The 7500-nt window shown below is 32.3% G+C and overlaps 1 protein-coding gene across 1 annotated transcript in view; it reads left to right on the forward strand.

The window, feature by feature from the left end:
• The window catches only part of LOC136852542 (rho guanine nucleotide exchange factor 11-like), an 846605-nt gene that overhangs the window by 182155 nt on the left and 656950 nt on the right, over window positions 1-7500 (forward strand). The window lies entirely within an intron of this gene.

Here is a 7500-nt window from a genome sequence, read left to right on the forward strand (position 1 = left end):
CACACCCAAGTATATATTATAAATTAAATTATATATATATATATATATATATATATATATATATATATATATATATATATATATATATGTGTGTGTGTGTGTGTGTATGTATGTATGTATGTATATATATATATATATATATATATATATATATATATATATATATATATATATATATATATATATATATATATATATATATATAATTCTGCTTATGTGCAATTTCTTTTCCCATATATGGTAATCATCTGTTATGAAGTATCCGCTACTTTTCAAAGGAGGAATTACACTTACCAGGTATTATAGAGGATTAATCCATCTTTTGGTATTGGAAAAAATGGCTTGCAGCAAATCTGGATTAACCGTAAGTCATTTAATGTAGTCTTATCTTAGATTAAAATTGCTTCAAAAATTCTTTGAAGTCAGACATGAACGGTAATTGGATTTGGGCACAAATTAACTTACATTTTTCTTATAAACTTAAAGGATCATCCCTCAAGACAAACGTTGTCTGTTTAATGCGTCCTCGAAAACAATCCTACGGTCATTTCTCTTGCTTAAACCATTAGTATGATTGAATCCGGCAAGCGATTACGTTTTTAGTTCTGTTTGTTTATTAAACTAAGCATACGCAGATTAAAAATTTTGGGGTGGACTGATAGCTTCTTCTTCTTCTTCTTCTTCTTCTTCTTCTTCTTCTTCTTCTTCTTCTTCTTCTTCTTCTTCTTCTTCTTCTTTGTATTTGAATATTTCAGTGGAATAAGAGAACTACCCAATTTAAAATGTCATCCCTGAGACATATATATACGTGCTAACACGACGTTTAAAGTCAAGGTATCAGTAGGTATTATCTAATATTTAGTTTCAGTAATTAACGTTACGAGTTTCCAGTGAATTTTGGCTTTGACGCAAAATAATCCTTTTTAATCACAGTTTATGTAAAGATCAAAAGATACTTAGGTCTGCATCAGTGAAGAGCGAAAAATAGGAATAACTATTGCATCATTTATCTATCTTCAACACCCGTAATAGAGTATCCAGGAGAGACTAAAATGAGAACCCCCAAAGTGACATTTGGAGCACCAAACGAGATATTTAAAAACTCCTCTGTAACTGCTCATTATGGCCTGCGACTTTTAAAGAATAGACTAATGCAAAATACGATCTTCGGCTACGCTAACTAAATTTCAGTAATCCATCAACGTATGATAAGAGTGTAGAAAATAAAATCTTCACTTCAATGTGCTTTTGAAACCTCAGCAAGCCTTCTTAATTTGTACTCATGTCAGATAAACAGTTACGTTTAATTGCCTAGGAAAATCGAGAGAGAATTATAGAAATGGGCAGTCATAACCTTCGCCATTCAATCTATAAAGGTTGCTTGTAGCTTGTTATAAAGTTTCCTTTGCGAAGTAATTTATGTAATTAAGAAGCGCATATCCGTAGATTTTTGTCCATGGGAGTGATTACCTTGTTTCGTAAAATATTACCGTACATCACCTGAAAAAATTCGTTATCATATTTGTTTGTTAAAATATTAGACAAACAAAAAGCTATGGTATTTACGGTAGTAATGTCTAAGCTGACATGAAATGAATTGTACTAGGATCACGTAAACATAGGCTGGAAAGTGAAACTTTCATAATTAGGTATAACTTTTAACCTCTTCATAGGATGAGGATGAGCTTTAATTTATTACTACCACCTACCAGCTGTCATAAAGGTTGGGCAGGCACATCTGCAGTCATAGTGGAAATGTTCTAATTTATCAAAAGGCCCAACCCCAACATAGATATAAGGAATCATAGAAACTCATAGACATTGCCTCAGCGACGGTATAAGTGAAAGTTTAAACTAAAATCAGAATATTTTTTTGAATTGCACAAAGATATCCCATCAACGTGAGACAAGCATTATGAGATACGAGAGAGAGAGAGAGAGAGAGAGAGAGAGAGAGAGAGAGAGAGAGAGAGAGAGAGAGAGAGAGAGAGAGAGAAATACAATATCGCAGATGGACATTAAGTAACGAATTCGAAATTAGTCCAATTTAGGTTATGAATGCCGTGTGATTTGTGATGATGTCCAGTATTCTTAAATATATGAGGTATGAAAACCCGACCTATATTTGTGTTGTATTATTATTATTATTATTATTATTATTATTATTATTATTATTATTATTATTAGACCCCTTCGCCAAAGGTGATGGCAGTATCAACTGATTTTGTAGTAGTTTCGTCCTCAACAAATATAGAGTACATTGTGTAATATACATATACACACATACACACACACACACACACACACACACACACACACACACACACATATATATATATATATATATATATATATATATATATATATATATATATATATATATATATATACTATATATGTGTATAGGTATACATACATACATACATACATATATGGACATTACGTGTCTGAATTCAGTGCTTCCTGAGTTCCAAAAATTGTAGGTAAAAATTAGATAAAGGTAAATATGATGTGATGTGTTGCTCCATACAGTCATTAAAAATAATAAATGTAAGGCATATGAAACGAATTTAATTAAATGTACGAGGAGAATGTAACCTTACCGTCAAAAACGATGGTAATATATTTTGTTACGCTGTGGCTGGAACACAATAATAAACTATATACAGTATATCGTTGGGAAGGCAATATGTCGTGATCTTGTCTGGTGCAGGAATAGTTATATATTATCTATTGCTGTATTTGAAGGGAATATTTTGTGCGCAATGCTTAGGAATTACTACTTTTTGTCAAGATTAGTTAGTCTTAATTTTTACATTTTGTTTACGTTTTTCTGTTTTTGAGCGTTATTTATTCATTGCAGTTATTCAGTTTTGAAATGACTTGAAAGTAAGAATCATAGAGAGGAAAACTAATTTCACAAATGTTGAAATATTATGCTAAGCAATTCCCGACATAGAATTATAAAAATATTTACAATTCTTACCTGCTGTTGACGCACAGTCGCTGGCATAAATGTATTAAACTCCTTATTATTGGACATGCGATTTATTGTAGTTTTTTGTGGCTTAAGAAAATGATAATGTTATTAACCTCATTTTTTCATACCCCAGAAAGAAATATTTACTATGATTGACAGATATAATTACCACGACAGCTGTATACAGCGAAGTTTTAAAGTGTTCAGACTCTCTCTCTCTCTCTCTCTCTCTCTCTCTCTCTCTCTCTCTCTCTCTCTCTCTCTCTCTCTCTCTCCACTTAAAAATATTTTCCCGGGATTAGTTGGAAATATCCACCCCATTAAGAAGCAATGAACGAACCTCCCGCGATACTCGTTCACCTGATGTTTATGAATATTTAATGAGGAAATGGATTTCAAAGGTCTGAGTCTCTCTCTTAAGGATACCCAAATGGTTTTGCTTCTCATTAACACCGAATTAATTTCTTCTGAGACGGAAGGAGGGGAAATGGAAACACAAATATTTTGGTTGTCGCATAGTTGTAATTTCTGTCTTTTTCTGCGCAAAATGTATCTGATTACGAGTTTTTTTTTTTTTTTTTTTTTTTTTTTGTCATACAGTTGTAATCGTTTGAATTGCCGGATTCGTTTTATTATTTTGGGCTTTCTTACTCTTTGCTAAACTTTTCTAAATATTTCAAAAGGTTTAATTTCCTTGTGTGGTATTAACCTGTAAGTGAATGTATTCGCTCTTTCAAGCATTTTACAAAAGTTCAGGGGTAATGCAGTAAACTTTTATTTTTTGTATGGCCGATTCGTCAATCTTTCCTTTTCTTTGGAGCTTCATGTGATTATGTGAGGCTATTGGATTCTCTTCTTGCAATAGAAAAAGAAAATGTTTAATTATTCAGGTAACTCGCATATTTTTAACATTTTACCGTGGGAAAAATATGTAATCATCCCACTTTTTCGTTAATGATATATATATATATATATATATATATATATATATATATATATATATATATATATATATATATATATATATATATATATATATATATAATATATATATTTATAAATAGTGGCAAAATTCATAATCCCATTTTACAAATTTGCCAGGGCCAAATGTCTTATCAGTTAACATTACCCTTGGGTGGAAGTCACTCTCAGTGGAAAATGAATTGATATTATATATATATATATATATATATATATATATATATATATATATATATATATATATATATATATATATATATATATTATATATATATATATATATACACACATACATACATACACCACATACATACATACACACACACACACACACACACACGTCTGTTAAAAATCGAGGAGGTATAGAACAAATTTTATTAATAATGTCAAGACATGCAATGATAGTTACCTAGATATGCAGGATTGTTTCAAAACGTGGTAAATGCTTGAACAGCATGGGTTTAAACAAGTAATTGTTATGGAACAGAAATTTGAAAGTTTGAAAATACAAGGAAAAAGGCTGTATGTGGCATATATAGGCCAAGAATAACCTTAATGTAAAACGTATAACACGAGGTAAATATGCTAGATGGTGAGGATGTATGGTATGAACTTGGACTTATTGAGAGTCATTAAAAGTTTTTCATGATGGTAGTGAAACGTTTGCCGGACTAAACAGACAAGAGAGTGTCTCGTTTATTCTTAATAAGCCTGTGACAAATGTTTGTTCTCCTTCATGGATGGAGTGATGCAAGAAGTCAGAGAAAAGAGAGCAGTTGTGGGTATAAAGCTGTGGTATAAGAAAGTAAGTCATGATTACAGTATGAAATGGTTGATTTTTGCAGGTGAAACTGTATTGGCATGTATAATGTATAGAAACTGCAGAAACTAGTAAGAGCTTAAAATTTTGAGTTTGAGAAAGTCGAGAGTAAATGTAAGCAAGAGTAATGAAACAAATGAAACAAGGGTGAATGGAAAGCAGGAGATTGAGCGATGAATGTTACTGTGGATGACGGAAGGATGGCAGAAGTCGATTCATACAGGTTTTGAGAGTAACTAAAATGAATGCTAGTGTACAGAGGAGTTGAATATTAAAGTAAATAATGTAATATAGCAGATTGCATGCAAAAATTAGGGAAAAAATTAGAAAGTGTCTATGGAAACCATGGTGGTAATACACAAAGGGATTATTGAGCCAACTCCCCATTTTGAAAGTGATGTGTGTATGCTGAATGAGGATTAAAGAAAACTGGTTGAAACGATTGAGCTGATCCGTTTACCTTTTCAAGAAGCAATTTTGTTTTTCAAACCCCCTCCCCCTCCAATCCCAAAGGTCTCGTACTGCCTCAGCCAATGACCCTAAAATAGAAACCACGAAAGATACGCATTAACAAGAGAATAATGTTTGAATTTCTGCACCGTAAAGTTATTCAAATGGATACCTTGGTGCAGTTAAGTGCTCCCTAAATCATGAAAAATGCAAGAAAATGCTGGTAAAAACGACCAACGAATGCTTGCAGTTCCATTAAGAATGTATGTAACCTAGAAGGCCACAGACTGCAGTCCTTGCTTTTTTACTATTTTGTGGTGTTATATGTTTGTATATAAACATATTAAACTTACGCGATTAATATGTTTATACACAAATTATTTTGTGTCCTTGGAGATACTAAAGAATATTTTTTGTATAATAAAAAGGAAAACAAGGGAACTGTTGCACATTTATAAAGCATATAACGAGAACAATTAGGGAGGTTTGTTGACATTTTTTTTAACAGTCCATTCTTGACACGTTTATTGAAAAAGATTTGAAAGTTAAAAACACTGTGAAGTTAGAATTGCTTTAACGAATGTTGGAGTTGTTAGAAATTGAAATAAATATGGCTTTTAGTTTACCTTCGTCGTATGCTTAAATACAACGTTGTTTCATTTATTATAATGCCATATATGCGTTCCTGTTTTCTTCCTTCAGAATCTGTGTAACACTGTCACAAGCTCTACATGGCAACATGTAAATACACGGCCTTTGCATGCTATTTTTTCAGATGCAGCGAATTTCTTTTCAAACAACGTACTTTTGCATGCACTGATCATTTTGCTTTTTTTTTTTTTTTTTTTTTTTGTGTGTGTTCCATAATATTGACCCCTTGCTTATTGATGTTCTTTAATCCTAAACCAAGAATTTGAACATGTTTGATAAGTACATCAAGTACATCTTTAGAATGACTAATTTCATGTTCAATAAACTTGTCTTATGTCATAGACATTATAAGCCCTTCAAAAGAAATTTAAATTAACCACAAATTCTGTAGATTTTAAGTCGTTTGCAACCATCAAGAGGAGTACCTCAGACTGTCAAACATGCCAAATTATCTGGATAAAGAATATGTTTTGTCATATTTGTTATTTTTCAGCAACGATTTGTGTTTCTGTTTATAACGTTTATAATGGAAATAAGTCTCCATTCAGGGAATATTACCTATGGAATAAAAAAAACCCTCCTCACTGATTAAAATCCATTGATAACAGGAGAAAGATTTAGGAATTCCCCCCCTCAAATAACTAAAAAAGTATGATGTAAAAAAAAAAAAAACTCTCTAGAACCACCTCTTGCAGACCCATGTCTGACAAGAAGATAATCCTTTCAGTGTAAGATTTCTCATCAAGATATCGAACAGAGCTACTGATCATAAATGTATCAAGTAGAAAATGCGCCGAAGAAAGGGTTTTTCTGTACATCGTATAATCAAGGTCACCGAAAATAGATCTATCTTTCGGTGGTCTCGGTATACTGCTGTATGAGCCGCGGCCCATGAACTTTAACCACTGGCCTGTATCGTTACCAGACGCACGATTATGGCTAACTTTAACCATAAATAAAATAAAAAAAAAACTACTGAGGCTAGAGGGCTGCAGTTTGGTATGTTTGATGATTGGAGGGTAGATGATCAACATACCAATTTGCAGCCCTTTAGCCTCCTTAGTTTTTAAGATTTGATGGCGGACAGAAAAAAGTGCGGACGGACAGACAAAGCCGGCACCATAGTTTTCTTTTCAGAAAGCTAAAACCAGCCACTGATGTTATTGTTCCGTTATTAGTTTTTTTTCCATTATTTTTTTTCTGATATTTGTTTAAAATACAGCTGAGTAAAGTGTATCATCGATGAATTTCTATGGGTAATTTTCAGGTCCTGGATGAGTAACCCGTGAAGTTAACAGAACAGGTTTTTTTTTCACCAATGCAATCCGTTTTTAAATAATATTTTTTAGTTTTGCATCTCGACTATGAATGATATGGTTTTTTATTTTGGTATATTTGTCGGATGAAGTGCATTACAAAAAACCATTGAGGATCGACCCTACAGTTTTCGTCCATGTTATGCATTTTGGTCAGAGAGAAAGAGAGCTGGTACAACAATCAGCTGAGTGCTCTTCGTTTTGGTTTCCTACTCAGTATGAATATTGACTGCAGTTGCATGTGCAGCAGAAAGCCAGTATTTTTATTGACATTTCCATGCCTGTCTCAGTATGTCTAACGT

This window comes from Macrobrachium rosenbergii, chromosome 25 (assembly GCF_040412425.1).
Source record: "Macrobrachium rosenbergii isolate ZJJX-2024 chromosome 25, ASM4041242v1, whole genome shotgun sequence".
In the NCBI taxonomy this organism is placed as follows: Eukaryota; Metazoa; Arthropoda; class Malacostraca; order Decapoda; family Palaemonidae; genus Macrobrachium; species Macrobrachium rosenbergii.